The sequence below is a fragment of the Acomys minous genome (genome assembly GCF_964271855.1).
Source record: "Acomys minous genome assembly, chromosome: 11".
NCBI lineage: Eukaryota > Metazoa > Chordata > Mammalia > Rodentia > Muridae > Acomys > Acomys minous.
The window spans coordinates 85780255-85802253 of record NC_140492.1 but is presented as its reverse complement, the minus strand read 5'-3'; the positions used below and the strand labels follow the sequence as shown (position 1 = coordinate 85802253).

General features: G+C 40.4%; 1 protein-coding gene across 4 annotated transcripts in view; it reads left to right on the top strand.

The window, feature by feature from the left end:
• Nucleotides 1–19939: 19939 nt before the first annotated feature.
• The window catches only part of LOC311608348 (uncharacterized protein), a 45887-nt gene continuing 43827 nt past the window's right edge, over nucleotides 19940–21999 (top strand). For all 4 annotated transcript variants that reach the window (XM_084800807.1, XM_084800805.1, XM_084800806.1 and 1 more), the window contains exon 1: nucleotides 19940–20052. The gene's annotated coding sequence lies outside the window, so the exon portion shown is untranslated. The remainder of the gene's footprint in view (nucleotides 20053–21999) is intronic.

Sequence of the window (21999 nt, the reverse complement as noted above, 5' to 3'; positions counted from 1 at the left end):
CGCATAATGCACAATGATCATATTCATTCCTCAGTGCCCATCCTTGGCTACCGTTCTGCTGATCCTCTTCTTCCTCCTAAATAGTCTTTTCTCTATCTTTCATTAACATTTTTTAAAAATACAGATTTCAGATTTGAGGAAAAAGATGAAGTTTTGAGTTTCTGACTCTGACATACTTAGTTCAATACAATGATCCCCAGTTCCATCAATTTTCCTGTAATTGTTACAATTTTGTTGGTCAAATAATACTCTATTGTGTGTGCATATATATATATGTATGTATATATACATATCAATGCTATTTTTATTTATTCATTCATATATTAATGAACACCTAGGTTAATTTAATAACTTTGCTATTGTAAACAGTGCTTTCATAAACATGGGTGTGCAGGCATCTCTATTATGTACTGACTTTGATCTCTTTGGGTACCACATAATCCAATAGCTGCAGAATATGTTTAGAATATTAAGGGACCTTCATAGCAATCATCATAGTGATTGAACTTCTTTAGTGAACAAACTTATATTCCCACTGCTTCTATGGCCCCCTAAACCTGCATCTCTACTATAGTTTGTGACTGTTGAGTGTGTTGATTACCTTCGTTTTGAGTAGAGTGAGATGGAATCTAAATGCAGCTTTGTATATTTGTTAGTTTTGGTGGTGCTGAGCGTTGAAGCCAGGGACTTTACAGAAAGGCATGCAATCTACTAATGGGAGTTCATCAATATCATTTGATATGCATTTTCTTGCTGACTGAAGGTACTAAATGTTTTTAAAGCCTTAATTGGCCATTTGTACTTCCTTAGGAGCTGTTCAGTTCGGTTGCCCATACACCGACTGGGTTGTGCTATCATAGTGTTCAGTTGTTCAAGTTCTGTATGTCTTCTTCTTTTTTTGTTGAAAATTCATAATATCCCACCATATTCTATATATTCTCATCTCAGATCAGAAGTTAGCCCAAACTTCCTCCAATTCTGTGTTCAGCATCTTCACTCTCCTCATTGCTTTCTTTCCCTACATAATTATTTGTATTCACGGAATCTCACTTGTCATTCCTTACTGCTATTTCCTCAGCTATAGGAGTGTTATTGAGAAACTCACTGCATGTGTCTGGATCTGGACACTTCTTGTCCTAGTAGCTTCAAAGTTTTAGGTCTTACTTTAAGGCCTTTGATCAATTTTGAATTGTTTTGTTATACAACATAGGAGAGAAGAATCTAGTTTCAGTCTTTGACAGATGTATGTCTGGCTCCCACAGCCAATATTTGTTAAAGAAGAAAACAGATGACAAATACTGGGAAGGGTGAGGAAAGAAGAGTCTTTTCTCACCACTGCTTAGATGCGAATGTGTCCAGTCACTATGGAAATCAGTACACTGGCTTCGCATCAAACCAACACCAGAGTTACCATTTGATCCGACTTTGTTTTTCTTGGATATATACTCTTGGGTGTATACATATTCTTAAGTCAATATACCACAGAAATACTTGCACATCTGTATTAATTGACGTACTATTCAAAATAGCCAGTAGGTGCAGCTTGTCTAGATGTCCAGCAACAGAGGGATAAATAAAATATGACAGAGAGGCATAATGACTTTTTATGCAGGCATAGAGAAAAATAAAATAATGAAATTCAATCGTAACCTGATAAGAGCTAGAATTAAATACCGTTTTATGTCTAGAATCTGGATGTAAAATGTATACATATATCTGTGTGTGAGTGCTTGTGTGAGCTTATGAGTGTGTGTGTGTGTGAGAGAGTGTGTGTATGAGTATGTAAGTGTGTATGTTTATGAGTGTGGGTGAGTGAATGTGTATTTATGAGTGTGTGTCTATGTGGGCGTGAGAGAGTGCATGTTTATGAGCATGTGTGAGTGTGTGTGTGTATGTGTCTGTCTGTCTGTCTGTCTGTCTCTCTGTCTCTCTGTGTGTGTTTGAGGGGGATCATGAGAGTTGGGAGAAGGATCATGGAAGAAGTAAAAAAGCACCTTGGCCAGGGTAGCAGGGAAGCTAACTGTAGCTGTTGACTTCTTTCTCCTCGCCCCACCATTCTTTTCCCAAATTCCACCACCAGCTGTGTGACAGACTGCCTGCTGCAGCCTCCCCTTCCTCTCTGCCCTGACTCCAACAGATCACACAGATATCTCCCTAGATGTCTCCCCACTTATCTCTTTATTCCAGTCCCCAAATCCATCAGGCACTCCTAGAAACCCTTGAGCTACTCGAGTGGTGGAAGCAGACAGGCTACCTGCGATCTTCTTCTGCCCCTTTCCCCTCTAAGTCCAACTATCCAGTCTTACCTACCTCCATGACAAATGACCTGCTACGGTGCCCCCTTTCTCTGCCCCTACCTCTCACTTATCATGCAGACTTTGTTTTCTAACCTTCCTCCCCATTTGCTCTGTTACCCAAGTCCCCTACCCCAGCAGGCATTCCCTGGCAACCAACCAGCCAAGCCTGAAGGGAAGCACTTAAGCCAGGGTAGCAGGTAGGTGAGCTTAAGATCATTACCCTTCCTTCAGTAGCCAGTCCCTGCGTCTCACCCCCTGCTCTGTATCAGACTAACTGTTCTGGATTCTCTTCACTCTCTGTCCCCGTTCCCAAGTGACTAAGCAGGTCCTGGTGGGTCACCCTGCTTTCCTCTGTCCTGTGCACTGCCTCTGCCCTGCACAACCCATCCTGATTACTACCATTGGCTCCCAAATCCTAGAAACATATTATACCCAGACCCCCCAGAGGCCACACTTAGTATGATCCCAGAATTTCCTACCAGGCAACACACAACCTCCTAAGAACCAGAAACGGTAACAGAAACCAATTAACAAGTATCCACGCAAAAGTGACAAAAAGAAATATAAGCATCTTGAATTTCAATCATCCCAAACCCAGGTACCTAGAAGCCAGCATAAAAACAAAATCAATAACATCCAGGACAGTGTGACTCACAGAGCTCAAGAAGACTGCCACAATAGACCCTAAGATTTGTTATGTCAAGACAAAGACTCTAGAGTGGCCCTTATGAATATGCTATAGGTTCTTAAAGAGGAAATGAGTAACTCCATTGAAGAAAACTACAAAAGCACAGACAAACAGAGAAAGGGAATAAATGAAACAGTTCAAAACCTGAAAATCAAAAATAAAATTCATACAGAAAATTGGAACTAAGGCAAATCTGAAAATGAAAAATTTTGGAACTCAGACAGGAACCTCATGGTCAAGGATTGCCAACAGATGACAAAAGACAGAAGAGGGAATATCAGACATTGAAGACACAATAGAAGAAATGGATACTTCAATGAAAGAAAATGATAAATCTAAAAAGCTCTTGTTACAAAACATCCAAAAAATCTGCAACACTATGAAAAAAACCAAATATAAGAATAATAGGAATAGAGGAAGGGAAAGAAATCCAGATCAAAGACACAGAAACTATTTTTAACAAAATCATAGAAGTGAATTTTCCTACTTAAAGAAGGAAATACCTATAAGGGTACAAGAAGCTTACAGAACACTTAATAGACTGGGCCAAAAAGGAAATTTCTTTTGGCACGTAATAATCAAAACACTAAATGTAAAGACTGAGAAAAATATCAAAAGCTACACAGGAAAAAGACTGAATAAAACATAAATGGTGGCCTATTAGAATAACATCTGCCTTTTCAACGGAGACTATAAAAAACCAGAAGGGCCTGGGTGATAGGTGTTCCACAGAGGCTAAGTGACTGCAGATATCAGCCCAGAATACTATACCCGGGAAACTTTCAACCACAACGAATTGACAAAATAAGACATTCCAGGATAAAACCAAATTTAAGCAATATTTATCTATGAATCCATTTCTAGAGACAAGACAGGATAAATGCTAGAAAGAAAAGTTCAACCTAAAGAGGTTAACCACACCTGAGAAAACACCAGAAACCCAAACTGGCAAACCAAAAGAAGGTGAATGTGCCCAAGCACAGGCACATACCACCACCACTGCCGCCATCACCACCACCACCAGCTACAGTATCAACAAAAGAATAGAAATCAAACAAGGCTCATTGGTACCTGTAAACATCAATGCCTTAAATTCCTCAATAAAAAACACACATTTAACAAAACTGATGCAAAACCAGGTTCCATTCATTCCTCTGCCGTATTGAAGAGACACACTTTACCATCCAAGAATCAATCTACCTCAAGATCCAGCCGCACCACTCTTGAGCATATACCCAAAGGATGATTCACTCTGCCTCAGAGACTCATGGTAAACTATGTTCATTCTTGCTACATTGATAATAGCCAGCAACTGGAAAGAAACTAGCTATCCCTCAACAAAAGGTAGATGAAGAAAATGTAGCATATTTATACAATGGGGTATTACTCATCCATTAGTAAGAGGTATCTTGAAATTTGCAGGTACATGTATAGAACTGGAGCAAATCATCCTGAGAACAGAAAGACAAATATGGTACGTGATAGGTTTGCATTGATTTTACGTAGCTGTTACATCAGTAGTAACCAAGCTACAATCATTAGAACCACAGAGGTTCTACATAGAGTGAGGGTCTGGGGGCACTGATCAATCTCACTAGGAAAGGGAAATAGAATAGATGGTTATGGACAGATGGGACAGACTGGAATGGGAAGAGCAAGTGGGGAAGGGGAAGGAAGAAGGGAGTGAGGGGTAGTGTACAAAGAATACAGTTGAAGATTTCTTTTTTAAAATATAGCTTATTAATTTATTCATATTACATCTCAATTGTTATCCCATTCCTTGTATCTTCCCATTCCTCCCTCCTTCCCGTTTTCCCCTTACTCCCTTTCCCTATGAGTGTGACTGAGGGGGACCTCTTCCCCCTATATATGCTCATAGGGTATCACGGGACTCTAGGTGAGAGAATCAAGGGAGAATGGGGAAATAGAAGGACCCAGAGGGTCCTAGAAACCTACAAGAAGATCCTTATGATGGGCTGATCTGGGCCCAGGGGTCCTGCTGAAACTATGGCACTAGCCAAGGACAATATATGCAGTAAACTTCGAACCCCGACCCAGATTTACTCAATGGACAGGACATTCTTCACAGTTGAGTGGAGAGTGGGGTCTGACTTTCACACGAACTCTGGTGCCCCATATTTGACCACGTCCCCTGGATGGGGAGGCCTAGTGGCACTCAGAGGGAGGATAGTAGGCTACCAGTTGAAGATTTCTAAAACATATGCATCTATGTAGGAGATAGGAATGCAATCACCTAATAATTGGGGAGACAGAGCTTCAGCTGAATATCTCTTGTCACCAAATGAAACTTCCAGCATTGGCATTGTGTTAATATATAATTGAGTTGTTGGCCAAAGGGATTTTATGGGAACTCCCAAACAACCCAGGCTGTTACCAAGGCTGTTTTGCTCTCCTCAAACTGATAGCAAGTTGCCATTGCTGAAGACAACTCCTGTACAACTCACAAATAAAGAAGTTGAGCTGGTGGTTACATACTGTCTTTACTCCTACTTGCCTGTCTTTGGATTCCAGAATATACTCTGCATGCTACCAAAAGAGAAACATAAACACCAACCCAGCTGCAAACCCTGTGATCTACAATGGTGTCCTGCCTACAAGACATGCTAGTGCAATGGTGGCACAAAGCTTGTAAGAGTAACCAACCGATAATTGATTAGGTGTAAGGCCTACCTACTTTCTGATCTTTTATGATGTTCTTCCTAAGGGAATAGAGTCAAGAAGCTATGGCCAAACTCTCTGAAACTGTGAACAATTAAACCTTCTCCCCCTTAAGCTGTGTCTTTCAGTTATTTTGGTCACAGCTACAGTAAAGTAATATAGGATCTCTAATATCTGTAAAAATCCCTTCACTTTTGATACCATTGATCACCCTTTAGTCACAGTAGTACTGGGTCATCACATTTTCTATCGTTACATGGTTAGGAGAAAGTTCAAAAGTCATCATCCTTTCTCAAAAGACAAATATCACTTCCCTTCTCATTTGTGCAACCACTACATGATAGATACCTAAAATTATATGTGTGGAGATAACATAAAAGTAGAAGAAACACTGAGAAAGAAAGGGACAGGGCTTGAAGAGTAACTGGGTCTGGGAGAACGTGCACAGTGTAGACTGCATTCTTGCATTACAAGAGCTTCGTGTAACCACGGATAATAAAAATTTAAGAAGAACAGTAAAATAAGCACCAAACTCCTACTTCCCTTATCTTTGATAAGGACCTATCTGGAAAGGGAACTAATTTTTTTAAATCCCACCTTAAACTTGGGTCTGTAATCCAATTAGACAGCTTTAGAGCTTGGATCTTACCTCTGGAGAACAAAGAACATTTATTTGCCAGTCACTATATGGACCCTGAAAGAAGTGTGTACCCTTTCGTTGATTATTTATTTTCTGGGCTCATGGAGTTTCTGTCTGCAGATAGCTTATGCTGGAGGGCAGTTGCATGGAGTTCGATTTCTGCCTGTGACCACTGGCTTCATTCCATTTTTGATAGCCCAGTGTATCATCCACCCAGAAGAACTTCTGACAGCGATAAACAACCAACAGTATCTTTTTTATTTTAAGAACATTTCATACAGCATCTGGCCTAGACAAAGTTCAAGCTAATTTGCAAGTGTGAAAAAAAACCCTCCATAATGTAAAAATAATCTTCATAAAATATTTTTAATATGTTTGGAAAATTTAAGGTTGAGGACATTATAAAAATGAGGAACAACAGTGTCATTTAATTACCTGTTACCCTAAGGTGTTTTTAAATTCATCTGGATTCTCCCAGTATTCCTGGCATTGATAAAGATGGTCGTGCAATACTTGCTTTTGTTTGAAGAACTCTGACAACATTCACTCCCTTGAGCAAAGTATTCTAATAATGACCACGAAGGACTTTCCCTAAATCATAAATTTCATATGTCTCCGTGTGACATTTGTTTGAAGAGGCTGCTCTTGACAAATCTCTTTCCTTTTTTAAAAATAATACATAATGGTAGCTGAAATTATATGATCTTCATGTCTCCCATCCCAGGTAGACTGGATGAAAGCAAGAGTCATTCTTTCCTACCTTTGCCCGGACGTGTGGCTCTGCAGTGCAGTGGCTTTGTACTGCAGTCTGTGAGCTTTCTGATGTTCATACCATCTACTCCTTCATATTCCTTATGGCCTAGCTCAAGTGTCCTCTCTGACAGAGCTCTTAGACTAGACAATGTACAAAGCCACCTGCTTACATTTCTTTTTGTTTCCATGAGGATCTTTATTGCAAAGAAAAGTTACTTCCTTTAGCAGAGCAGCTTTCATTTTGTTAGAGGAACACAGAAGAGTCTCTGTGTATATAGGCTGGTCTTTACTTTGAAATCGTCCTGTCTATTTCTCATGTACTTAGAGTTGTTTCATCAAAATATGGGAACGTCTAGAGAAACAAGCTCAAACCTAAAGAGGAAACAAAGCTATTTTGCAGGGCTGGTCCAAGGATGCTGGGCTAAGAGGAAGTCTTTACTTTGATGTGATGTTGTCCCTGTTCCTACTGAAGAGCAGAAGAGAGGGAAACAAAGCAGAAAAAGAAGATGGAGAGAGAGAGAGAGAGAGAGAGAGAGAGACAGACAGACAGACAGACAGACAGACAGACAGACAGACAGACACTGAGAGAGAGACAGAGAGACAGAGATAGTGACAGAAAGACAGAGACAGAGACACACAGAGAGAGACAGAGAGAGAGAGAGAGAGAGAGAGAGAGAGAGAGAGAGAGAGAGAGAGAGAGAGACAGAGACAGAGACAGAGACAGAGACAGAGACAGAGACAGAGAAAGACACACAGAGAGAAAGAATAAAAGCAAGCAGTGCCCTTCCCCTTTGCAGCACTATCATTTGGTTCAAATTTGGGTGCCTTTGAATCCCATTCCTGGAACTCAAGTCAATATGTCATCTATAGCAAAAGAGACAGACTGATGACTCCTCTGAGGGAACCCAGTCTTTTCCTAACACTCAAACCTCTGAACCCTTCTGAAATGTTTGTTATACTTTACTATTTCTAATTAATAAAGTTAATAATAATGTATTAATTATTATGCTTTATTAATTTCCTCCATAGTCATTATTAGGGCAAGTGAATGGCTTGGAATGTGTATATGTTTCCATAGTTATTATGTTATTTCTTTTATAATAAAAGTATAAAGAACAAAAGGATATATTATTTTATTTTGTTTCAATGGCAAATTTCCACAAACTAAGCAGCTTAATATAGCACAAATTTTACTTTCCTGTATGTCAGAAATCTGACCCACTACTCACTACACTAAAATCAAGGAGATGGTTGGCTTGTAGCCCCCCCCCTCTCTTCAAAACTAGCAACAATTAGTAGAATCATTCTTCCTTTCTGTGCCTCATCTTTATGTCAGCTTGAGGAATTTCGAGATTTTCAGGACCTATGTGATTAGATTGTGCCTACCTATATAATAAGATAATCCCCCTGACTTGAGATCTGTACCCTCACTTATCCAAAGCTCCCTTTGCCACATAAGGTGAACGATTCTCAGATTCTGGAAATGGGGGGGGCAGGCTGGGACTTTTATTAGTTATTTTTCTCTTGCTATGATAAAACACCATGACCAAGGCAACTAATAGATGGAAGAGTTTATTTGAGCTAATAATTGCAGGTAGAGCTTTTGGTCCATTGTAGCAGGAAAGTGTGATGCTGCAAGCATCAGACATGGTAGGCAAAGCAAAACACTGAGAGACCACACCCTTAACCATAAGCATCAGGCAGAGAGAGTGAACTGGAAACAGAATGAGGAAGGTTTTCTTTCCTCTCTCTCTAAGCCTGCCCACCCCTACTCGTACACTTTTTCCGGCAAGGCAGCAGCGTCTAAACTTCCTCTTTGCCACCAGCTGGGGCCAAGGTTTCAAATGCCTGGGACTATGAAGTACATCTCCTTCAAACCACTGCTGGCATCTTTGGGGGTTGGTATTTCACCTACCATTGTGACCTCATCTGTCTCCACTCTTAGAAACTCAATGCCTTAAATGGTGTCTGCTTCATATTTTCAGTAATATTACTAGAATGGAAGAACTTAGGTAATGGCAGGTCCTATGTTCTCTTTTGTCTTATACTTAGCCTGACTCTTCTGGGACCCACTTTAGCAGTAGAAGGGCAGTTTATAGTATATAAAAAAAAAATCTATCAATGATCCATACACCGGGTAGCAAGGAGTCTACCCATAGCATCTTACCCTAAATGTAAACAGTGTGTTAAAAAAATTTGACCCCATATATCCAACTGTCCCAGCCATCTGAGCACTCATTACTGACAGTCACACGTTGCACCAGGAACTCTGAGAAATGAAGGGCTTCTCTTACAAAGAAAAGGAAGATGCTCTAGATTTGATTACATCATGACACTGCAATCACTCAGACAACCGAAACCTTGCACTTGGCCCCCTTCCTCAGTGAACTCACCAGACACATGTACACAAGTGCAGAAGGGCAGGCTGAGCCCCACACAGTGATCATGACATCTCTTTTCACAGGTCATTTTGCATAACATGCAATTTAAAGTATTGTTTCCATACGACACAATCTGTGGCTGGATAATGTTGGACAACTGTTAAATTCTAAAAAGGGAATAGACATAACCCTAATGTAATTATATCCTTGCCACAGTAGTACCACGTTCTATAGCTTCATGTGCCCCGATTGTCCATTGGCTAAGATTATATCTCAATTTTTTTTTTGCCATTCTTCCTTGTTTTCTGTCCTGCCTCCTTATCATACACAACACAATTAAGCTATTACTAACTGATAGCCTCCTATAATAGCAAAAAATAGATTATTCCTCTGAAATAATTCATACAACACTATGAATGACTGAGCATATTACTTATATTTTGAAAGTAGAACATTTATGCAAATGTGATTTTTTTTTTCTTCAGGAAAGTATGAATTGCACCAGTTTTACTTATTCTGGGGCCCCTAACACAGCACTTGACAAGAACTGAGTACTCAGCTGGCTGGGGGACAGGAGGGAGTAGCTCTCAGTAAGGGGGATTCATCTTAATGGCCATGTTTTACTTTCATTGCCTGAAGCCTTATCTTCAGTAGCTGAGGACTAAGACCAGCAGCCTTTCTGCCCTTGCTTGCTATTCCTTTTTCATAGCTAGAGATTTGCCTTATCTATGCTGTCATGTGGTAACAAATTCTCTTACGTCTTATGTGTGTCTCGGAAGTTCTTACTTGGGAAACGGCTCTTCTTCCAATAGGCAGTGTTAGGGCTGGGGCCGACCTCAATAAAAGGCATCTCTGCATAGGAAAGTGCATCTTAGGCCAGCACATGATCAAGAGTGCTGACTGAACTGAGTTTGAGCGGCCACATGAAGGATACAGAATGTGAGTTCAGACTTCTGACTCAGACCTAGCAGTTGTGGACTTCCTCAAATACCATCTTACTGTTTTGACGGGCTCTTTTTTTCTTACTGCTTCCATATTATGGCCCAAGCCCACTCACCTGTGAAGCCTAAGGTCTTCAGTTAAAGTTGTACTAAATTGTTTTCCAAGAAAGATCAAGATGCTAGTAGCAACTGTACAATTTTATACATGCTGTAACTAGGTTAACCACCTCTAGAAGGATTTTTGAAATTAAACACACAAAATATCAATTGTGTGATTGCAATGAACAGTGCGAGCATTCAGCGCTGTATTTTTCAGTGAGTTCAGCCATGTACCAGGGGAAAGCTAAACAGAAAATATCATGGCCTCTGCTTAAGGGAACATACATAATAATGCTCATGGGGCAATGAAACAGTCAGGACCTGCATGTGTTGTGTCCCTGCTTTCTGGCCCTTCCTGTCCACTTTCCCCTTCCCTTTGTCACTCTCTTATTCTGAAGACAGACATACTCTGGCTAGGAGCATAAGGAGCGATCACAAAAGAAAGAGGTAAAAATGATAAACAATTGACCCAGTGGGCAAAGAAATGAATTACAGAACTATAAAATAGCATGTGGCGAAGTTTGTACAGATGGGGGATGAATAAAAAGAGGCACTGTGCCTGTGACTAACTTGGACAGGAATGGAAAAAAAATCTTATAATCTCACTTTTCCTTAGTTTGTTTTGCTGGGTAGATTCAAATTCCTCAGTGACTCCCCTTTCTGGTTTCAGATCTTTTTGGTTCATCTTTTTTTTTCTCTCTCTCTTTTTACACAATTTTCCATCCCTTATTCGAGCTTGCACATAACCCTGTAACTCAGAGGGCTCTTGGTGTCTGCACCAGTGTTCTTCGCCCATATAGCACACAGAGCAACACCTGGCCGCATTGGGAAGCAAGACTGAGTGAACCAGGTAGGAGGGCATGTGTAAAAATTAGCTCCATGGCATTTTCGTCTCTCCTCCCAGATTGCTATGAAACTCCGCACAGCCACAGGGCTCTAGGGCTTCACACCTATTTGCCTGTTTGAACATCTGCACTTTTGCCTGCTTAGCATTTTAAGTGTCACAGTATTTGCCTATGCTGCTGTCTTAGTTAGAGTCTCTATTACTATGATAAAACAACATGACCATATGCTCAACGTAAGGAGAGGAGGGTCTATTTGGCTTCACTTTCACATGACATCGTTGATGGACATCAGGACAAGAATTCAAGACAGAAACCTGGCATCAGGAACTGAAACAGAAGCCATGGACGAATGCTGCTTATTGGCTTGCCTCTCATGGCTAGTCAACCCTCTCTTTTTATATACTCAGGACATTTTGCCCAGGGATGGCATGGTGCACAATGATCTGCACTCTCCCACATCAATCATTAATGAAGAAAATACCCCATTGATTTTCCCACAGGCCAATCAACTGAAGTTGCCTCTTCCCAGGTAAATCAAACTTATTTCAAATTGACATAAAAACTAGCAAGGACAGCAATTGGCCCACTTCCTTCTTTCTGTGTCCATACTACTTTTCCTTCAAATGAGTGAAAGTCTCTAAATACATACAAATATGTTTTTATATTATATTAAAAGCCACAATTATGGTTTGGGTATGAAATGCACCCCACTCCTCCTCAAAGGCTCATGTATTGAAGATTTGGTTCTCAGTGTAAACAGAGTTTGGGGCAGAAGGGATGGGGCTGACTTTATGAATGGATTATTGAGAAGTGCTGGAAACTTGGTCACAATAATTAGGCTTTGATGTATTAATCTTGTCCCTTGCCTCTTCTTTTCTGTGACTCTGTACTTCCCAGTCACCATGAGGTAGCAATCTTTCTCTACTGTCTGAGCCATCTCCCCAGTCCCTGACTCTACAATTTTAATGGAAAAATCTAAAAACGACCACCAGGAACAGAAAACAAAATATTTAACATGAGAGTAAATTAAGATCTATACTGAAATATCATATTTTATAATTATCATTATAAAAAACCAAAAGATAATGTGTGGAGAAAAGGGAACTCTTGAATAGTTTGCAGGAATGTACACTAGCACAATTAATATGAAAAGGAATGTACAGATCTTTAAATATTAAAAATAGAACTACTGTGTTATCTAGTAATCCCACTACTAAGTATACATTGAAAGAAAATTAAATAAGGATGTTGAGGAAACATATGCATATTAATTATATCACTATTCACAATAGCCAAGAAATAGAAACAAACAAACAAAAATCCTATGTGTCCATGAGCTGAAGAATGGTACATATACATAGTTGAATATGATGCAACTATAGAAAGAATGGAATTCCAAATGGAGGTTAATATGTCCAAATGAAATAAGACAGTCATAGAAAGGCAAGTCACACACAAACCCATTCATGTGTGGAATGTACAGTGAGGAAGACGATCTCATAGAAAAATCTGAAGAGAAAGACGGGGTGTAGAAAGGTTGTTTCTAGGTAACTCTCAGAGTTACAGTGAGATGGAAGAAAGAAGTCCTGGTGTTTCATTGCACACTGCACACTATTGTCAAATGAATGATACCTTGTGTACATGTGTACAAATCAGGATAAACTTGGATGCTTTCACCACAAAAAAGAGGTAACTGTTTCTAAACAGTGTGTTTGCTTTAGTTTGAATATCACACTGCCTACACATGTACTGTAGTATCACACTACAGCATAACTGTGCATTTAAAAAGTAACAGTTAAAATAAAAACAAAAACCAATTATTCATATTTAGAAGTAACAAAACTTGGTTTTAATACTTATTTTCACTGTAGCTGGTTTTTTTGTTTTTGTTTTTATTTGTTTTTGGTCTGTTTAGCAGCCTTCTTTTTAAATTGCTCTTAAAATTCTCTTTGATGATTTTAAGAGATTAAGAGATATTGGGAAACACTTAACATCTCTAAAATTTCTACAGCAAATATATTTTTGGACATTGCCCACACTAGCTCATTTTCATGAGGAAATTTTTGTTATTAATTTTAGAATAAAAAATTCTAGATATTAAGGGAAAAATAAAACCATTTGAGTCACACATTACATCAGAAATACGTGTGTGTGATTTCATGTTTGACTCTATTCAATTCTTTTTAAATTGTATATTAAGTTTTCACATACGTGTACTGTATTTAGACAACTTATCTCCCTCCCTCTGAACTGCCCCACCCCATCCCTTTCAAATCTATGCATATGACTGTGTATTTTTAGGGATGACCACTCAGGATTAGATAACCGAGTAAGGGGTTTCAGCCCTATGGCAAACTCATTCTGTCTCTCTCTCTCTCTCTCTCTCTCTCTCTCTCTCTCTCTCTCTCTCTTTCTCTTCACATGGCCCCACGAGACTCTCTCATCCACATGTCATGTCTACTAATGCTGTCCCTGACCTGGTCTTGTTTACATGACTATATTACTGAGACTTGACAGGGGTAGCTTCCTTGTCATATATAGAATCAACAATTTCAACACGGACTTCCAGTTCCTCTGGCTTTTAGACTTTGTGACTCTTCTTCTGAGATGTTCCAGGAGTTGTGCGTACAGGAGTTATTTTGTGCTATATCAACTGTAGGTAGGCATTATTTCTTGCATTTTTACTAGCAGTATGTTTCTGTGATAGGCTACTTGTTGCGAAAGGAAGCTTCTTTAATGAGGAGTGATATTTACACTTACCTGATTGGACCCCGACACAGGGTAAGCATGCTGTAGGTTGGATGCTGTGAAGCCAGGAGAAAGATCTGACTAGGCTGGCCTTGTGAATGGGCTGTGCAAGTGATAATGCACCTGAGGATTAGGAAATTTCCTGGTTTAGCTTTTTAGATTTATTACATTAAAACAAACAAACAAAAAAATCCTGAATGGAGGCTGGGAATGTAGTTCCCTTGGCTTGCCTAGCCTCAGGATCTCCATTTGATCTCTGTAGCCCATAAGCCAGGCATGATGGTACATGACTATAGTCCAAGCACGTCAAAGGTGGAGGCATGGAGCTCAGAAGCTTAAGCTATCCTTAGATTGTGAATTCAAGGCTAACCTGGGCTACATGAGATCCTGTCAAAAGCAATCAACCAACATTACTGAATGAAGCAAACAGTAACATTGGACTGAAGTTCTAGGAGGCAAAATTACACAGCAGAGACATCTTTTTACACAGACCTTACCTGGTTGCTATTTATCATCAAACAAAGCCAAACATTTGCAGTATATGAATATTTTAGAATAAACTAGTGTCTGAGCACAGAGTTAAGTCAATAGTTTGAAATCAACACTTTGTTTCTCTATATACATTTAGCTGCTGAGACATCCTTTTCAGTGAGTGAAGTGAATCTGAGCACATTCAATAAAGGGAAGCAAAAATTACCACATTTTGGACTTCCCTTCACAGCCAGAATGATTCTGTTGAGTCTGCCAGCAGGGGATTTTGCGTATTAATACCCCACCCGGAAGAGCTGACATGTTGAAAATGAGATTAACACTTCCCTGTTTTACATTAACTAAGGCTAAAGTGTCATTTGCCTTATCAGGAGAAAATATTCAATACAGAAGTGATAGGGTTGAGAACAAGGTACGGTTTTAAGAAAAATGTTAAAATATAAAGTAGGATGTTTGATGTGATGGTGGTGATTCTTTGAAGATAAATACCTTGTGCAGATAAGAGCCAAAAAATAATAAAAATGACTCAAGAGCTAAATATACACACGTGTGGCATACCAACTCATTTCCAAGTTGATGCCAACTGACACAGTAAATAACTTGTCAGTATCCTAAATGTTTTTAGAAGTAGCACACGAATCCACTGTGTCAAGGACACTAACCCCAAGGTATGTGTTGCCAATTCCAGAACAGCCTAGAAACAGAGAGTAAAGGAAATGATTTATTCGTTCGTATATCAGGTAGTACTTCTTAAATCTCCAACTTCACAATCCATCTTGATGTGATTTTACTAAGATGAGTGTATAGATGGGAATATACGAAATATGCTAGTAAAGGGAACCCTCAAAATTACTATCAGATCTAAGTTGAAATGCGGCTGCATCCGTAGGTCAACAGTGGCTTTCCCAGGCCAAGAAGGCTGGGACATGCGCCTTATTCAATAGCATCACTACATGGGACTAGGTGTTGGCAGAGGAGCTGGGACAGAGGAAGGAAGTTCTCTGTGGTCCATGGTAGATAACAGCTAAATCCAGAGGGAAAAAATCCAACTCCAATAGGTTACTGAAGCGAGGCATAAAGAGGGAAGAGAGCTATTCTATGAAGATTTTGCCTATATATTCCTAAAGAACACATGGGCAGCGTGTTAACAGGCCAGAGCAGAAGTGGCAGGCTGAGCTTTCTAAGTAGAGTGGGCAGATACATGACTTTTGGTGATGGGACATCACGGTTAGACAGGCAGCTGACATGTGTCAATAGCGGTGTTGTTACAAAAATGACCGTAGGGCATTCACGTTGTGAGAAAACAGCGCATCTATGGATATTGCAGGTGGTGAAGCAGTCAGCCTTCCCCCCCCCCACCCCCCATGCCCCTTCCCCCCCCCCCCCCCCGGCACTGTAACGAACAAGTCAGTGAGCATAAACAGAAAGGCTTGGTTTCACCCAAATGTTGAAGGTTCTGCTTCATTATCTACCGTGCCTGCTACTTTGGACCTAGTAGAAGGGTGTGGTGCAAAGAAAGAGGAATCTTCTGGCTAGGGTGGGGAAAGAGGAAGAAAGAGGAGGAAACTGTGGTCCTCACCATCCCCTCTGAAGACTAAAAACCTTCCCTTATAGGTCCCACATTTTATATCACTCCCGGTGGTGGCCACACTGAGGACCACTGTGGGACATTCCAGATTCCAGATTGCAGCCAGGGAGAAGAAAAAGAAATGCAACCCAGATTTTATCCTGCTTGCTAAGTATATATTATTCAGGTACTAAAAATAAAACACATTCATGAATATTGTTTCTGTTTGCCTCAGAGCTTCTAATCGGTGCTCTCTTAGGGAATCTTAATGAAAAGGAAGAAAGGTGGGAAGGGGTTGAAAAAACAAAAAAAAAAACAAAAAACCATGTGATTTCAGGAATGCCAGCCACGTGAAGGGAACTTGATGCCTCCCAAGAGAGGTCGCAGAGGGTCCTGCCTGGGGAGAAGAGGATAATAATAATGAAAGCAGTAACAGAAGAGTGCTGGTGGGCGAATGAGTCCTGAAAACCCGGGGTGAGGGAAGTGGGAGGAAAAGGTAGTTGTGACCTTTGCAGGTCTGCCAGGAGGATGTGCGAGTGACGCAAAGTATGGACCACTGGGCCATGGGGCAGGATAATGTCAACACATCCAGGGGATTCCCAAGGATGCCCGAGAACACACATTTGCATTCTCAGGATCATGGAGACCCAAATTCTCCCAGGAAGTCGTGTCTTTTTGTACTAGATGATTCGACGCTGAGTTGGGGTGGGGATTGTTGCCGGCGGGGGTGGGGGGGATGGGGCTGGGAAAGAGGAGGGCAAAATCACTGAGAGAAATTAAACAGTCTGAAAGGAAGGTAAGATTATGAAGATAACTGTTTACCTCTCAGCTGCTTTGTGTCTCCTGAAACGAGGCTGGTTTTGAATAGTGCAGCGTGTGTACTGTGGAATGTGGGTATTGTGAGCAAATTGACTGTCTCAGATGATTTGACACATTTTGATTTCCACTTAGGAAAATATCTGTTAATCCTATTAGAAAGAGAAGGAGAGAGTCCTGAGCAGAAAGGCAAAAAGATCAAACTCCTTCCCGTATTAAACTCTCTGCCACATCCAAAAGACCTCACGGGCCTCATTGCTGACCTGTTTGGCACTGCGTGGAAATCCCCATCTCCACCTCCTCCTCGTCGCCTGCCTGGCACTGGCAAAAATCAAGACAGGACTGGCTGCCCTCTCTGTGGCGCACTACAGGAGAAAATAACTCTCACTTTATGCTTTTCTCTTCCTCTGATTTTTTTTCCTTCTCTCCTTTGCTTTCTTGTTTCTGTGGCTCACTGTTTGCTAATATCCAAGCACAGACCCTTCTTTGTGCTTGGCAGATGAAGCAGCTTTATTGTTTGGTAACTCCGGGGGGGGGGGGGATAGGGTATCTATGATGCTGTCTAGGCCGAAGCTCCCCACCCCACCCCACCCCACCTCACCCCCGGGAAGGCTAACCACTTCCATCCTGCTCTCAGAGGAACTGCAGCCTCGCATTCCCCTACCAGCCGCCCTCTCTACATGGAGAAGGTAGATGTTACTGCTCAGAAGGACTTCTTGTCCTCACAACGGTGTTTTATCTCCAGTTTTGGAGACCAGGAAAAGTTGCCTAGAACCAGAATCTACAGGGTGTAAATCATGGATGAGGAAAAAAAAGGGGAGATGTTTTCCCATTTCTAACCCCTTTCTGTGTTCTGGAGTAACGGGTAAGCCTGATCAAAAAGCGCCCCCTCCCCGCACCCCCCTCCTGCTCATTTGTCTCAAGAGCCAACGCTGGAGCCCAGCATGCACCTAGAAACACACACTCACAATCCTGGAAAACTGTTCATTAAACTCCACCGACAGGTTCTCACCCAGAATCTGCTCCACGCCAAAGCAGCGTGCTACTGCTTAATCCCCCTTTATAGATCAGGCAGCGAAATAAAGAGGGTGGGGCCGAAATGCAGGGAAGTCTGCACACTTGTTTGGAGAAGAAAAAAAGGGGGGGAAAACACAGGGATTTCTTGTTCTCTCCTTTATGTTCTGAGTTACCAGGATTGACCAGAGCACTGAGAGGCACAGGGCTTTTTTTTTTTTAAGCGTTCACAGTACTTTCTCCTCCACAGGGTAAGTGCTACATGCAACGTGGGAATTTTGAGCAAGATCACATAAGTGTCTTTTAAACCATGGCACGTTGTCATTTTTGTATTGCTCCTCCCTCCGTGTGCTAAGGAAGAAATAATTACAATCACAGCTGACATTACTGAGGATGAACTAGGTGCCAAGCAGGTGGTGCGCTGCTTAGGTAATACATTTCCTTTGCTAAGATCCCCAGGCAATAGGTATGGGAGGTGGTGATGCTGCTCTTTAGAAAGGTGAAACAAGTTGGTCAAGAAGTAGCAAGGCTGGGATTTGAACCCGAAGCTTCCAAAAACCTCACACTTAACTTCTTTGCCATAATCTCCTTTATAAATAGCTCCCTTGAAAGTATGCTTTCTGGTTTTCATTTAAGATTTTAGAGACTGCTCCTTAAAAATAGTTGTACTATCATCTGCATCATTACAATTTTCTGCAATCAAAGCATAGGGTTTCCTGGAGACAGGGCCTGTGTCTCTTACCTTTGCATACCCCTGCAGCTCTGAAAACAAAGCCGGCCCAGAATGCGAGCTAAAACAATTATTTGTTGAACCTCACTTTACATTATATCGGATCTAAATAAAGCCCCCCCCTAAACAAGTTTACTTCCCTCACACACACGGAGACTTTTCCTCTCCTCTGCGGCCATCACGTTTTTGTTTTGTTTTTCCAAAGGATGATTTTTTTTTTTGAATGCAGTTGTCTTGTCACTTAGTGTGATTTGAAAGTGAGAGCCTGTGTAGTGCTTTCGCCTGCCCTCAGCAATCAGGCCTCACACTCATGAGGCTCTGATTGTAGGAGTTGCCTTATTTGCATTGATGAGGATGAGCCAGCTGCTAAAGCACACAGACCTGCACCTGACACAATCACTGAGTTGAGGATTAGTGGGGGAGAATCAGGAATCCACTGAGCTGCTGCATGGCAATCCCAGCCCCACATTAGAGTCACTCATGCAAAATGACCCAAATTTGCAATGAGCACAATTAGCAATCCAAAGATGCATGTTAATTTATGCCCTAATATTTCCTACACTTCCCTAAATTGAAAATAATAAATATACCCTTTTCTTTCTTGATGAGTCTGGGCATAAAAACAGTTCAGAAGACTAAGGATCTGTAGGAAATGTGCAAACCCCAGAAAAAAATGTAAATTTCTTTGGGTAACTGGCCACCCCTGGCAAAGTTTGTCATTAAATAGCTTTGTGGTGTCATCACCTCCTTTTGAATCAGCAGGCAGCAATCGCATATGAAGATAACATACTAAATACAACAATAGTTATAATATATGGGAAAGACAATTTTAAACTTAAAAAAAAGGATTAAAAATTTATATCAGGGATCAATATTTTTGGGGTTATGTTTGGGTAACATATAACCATAGATATAGTCAGGTATTTCAGAGTCCTAGAAGTACAAGCAATTGTTCAGGGTGTTTATTACAAAGATTTTGTAAATCAAATCAAACGTTATCAAGCCCTGGGCTGTGCTTCTGTATGTTGACAGTCTATAGGTATTGAAATGCTCACCTATACTTTAGTAGGGGGGGGGAGAGAAACCCCCACATTTTATAAAAATTGAATAAATGATCATTCAGAGCAAAAGCATGCAGTTCAAAAGCTAAACCTCCCATTGGAGAACAGAAAATTTAATGAGCTTTTAATGGAATGCAATGCTCAGAGTAGTAAATTATTTGTTAGTTGACGATGCAATCAGCATGCTGATTAAGGTTGCTTGGTTTTTTACTAAACATTAACTGAATGAAAACGGGTAGTCCTTGTTCTGCTTGGGGGCTTTAAGGAAGCAAATGGACTTTCAGAACAGAGATTGTCAATAAAGGTGAGTGCACTCCAGGTGTCATTTGAATATGATGATAAAATACTAGTGATAAATATTTAAAAGCATTTTAAATCCACAATGTTCGCCTAGTGTATTGTGGACTCGGTTTAAAGAAACAGTGGGCCTTGGCAGGCCTAACAACAGACCTTCTCTCTCTCTCTCTAGAAAGAAATATCTAGATCTGCTGTTTTCGATTGCAAAAGAAAAAAAGGAGGAGGGTGTGCTTTGAAAATATAAATAAATGAGCATAAACTCGGGGACTAGAAACTGCCTGGGAGTTTGGAATGTAAACCTAAAGAGAGACAGAAAGAGAGAGAGAGAGAGAGAGAGAGAGAGAGAGAGAGAGAGAGAGAGAGAGATCTAAACAAAGAAAAACATCCCTGCAGGATATAAAAGAAAGCATGTGCTTATCTGGATAGATTGAGCTAAAATTTTTATTAAGCAGTTTCAATTTTCTGATATTTTAAAATTGTTGCTATTAGAATATTTATGATGTTAAATTTGTAAAGCATGGCATTATGGGGACATGGGCATTGTGAGGCTAGCATTATACTCTTATGTGTTGGGTCTGAAGGTGTACAAAAGAACAAGAAAAAAAACAGGAACAAAATTGTGGAATTTTTGGCTATTAAAAATATTAATTCAAAATTTGTTAGAGATACATCTTTACTACATTTTAGTCAGTCTGTATATTAGTCATAAATTGTTTATAATAGAGGGTTTTTGTTATTAAATCTGTTTAAATCAGTGGGTTGGGTTTTCCTTTAAAACAAGGCTTTTTTTGTTTGTTTGTTTTTCTTCCTGCCAATTGAAGAATCGTGGGTTTGTAGGTTAATTTTCTTCGAATAGCTACAAGGTTCTTTTTCTATAAATCCCAATTAGTTTCATCATTGGTGATTCTCTGGCAATGATCAGGTACCCTTAAAATCCGATAAATAACTACCTCTCACTTTTAACTATTCCTGTTTATGACCCAAGAGGTTAAAAGCCTTTGACTGGCATTTGACTTTTGACCTCATATAAATGTTATCTTATCAGGCCCTGCTTGTTAACTTGTATTGAGTGCTTGTCCCTGATGGCTTTTAGATAAAGGGTTGTGGGTTTTTTTTTCTTAATATATTTCCTATAGGAACTAAATCATTCACATTGTTCTGTGCCTAGTGAACTCTAGTCTACTCAGTTGCTAGGAATCTACTAGAAAACACCAATTGTATTTTTATTTATCCCCTACCTTATTTTAAATTTGGCTTTATGGGTGGGATTTTATGATTAAAATACATATTTATTATAATTAGTGGTACTAATTCCCAGTGATCGTAATCCTTTAGCATGTTTGTCAAGAAGCTTCACAGCTTCCTATTTTCTCTTAAAAAAAAAAAAAAGAGAAAAACAGAAAAATTAGCTTGCATTTTGTACCAGCATGAGATGAGTCGACAGATAATTTATGGAAATCTTGTCTCCCCAGACTTCAGAAGTCTGCTTAACGAGAGAGTCATCAGTAAGATATATCTTTCTTAAAAAACCAAACAGGCCATGAATGGTGCCTCCGCTAACCTTTTGGGAAAAGGTGCCCAGGGTGTCCGTTACCTTCCATCCTGACAATTAAGGAAACGTTGGGTCGTTGATTTTACTGTAACTGTGTATGTTGCTCACCCATTCGAGTGTACATGTGTGTGAATGTAGTCACTGTGCACAAATCTAGTATGTTTGAATGCTTGCATTTTAATCTCTCCACACGTCTATAGCACTGGGAGGATACTGCACGCAGACGCTGGGGTCTCAGACAGGCTCCTGCTTCCTTTGCTAATGATCTACAGTGTGCTTCCCAAACAAAATACTACATTAATTTCCATGTGAGGAACAGGCAGTAAGGGGGGGGGGGGGAAGACAGGAGAGGCAGCCATCTTGGAGACAGTCTGCCTTTCAGACTCTTTCTCCAGCTAAAGC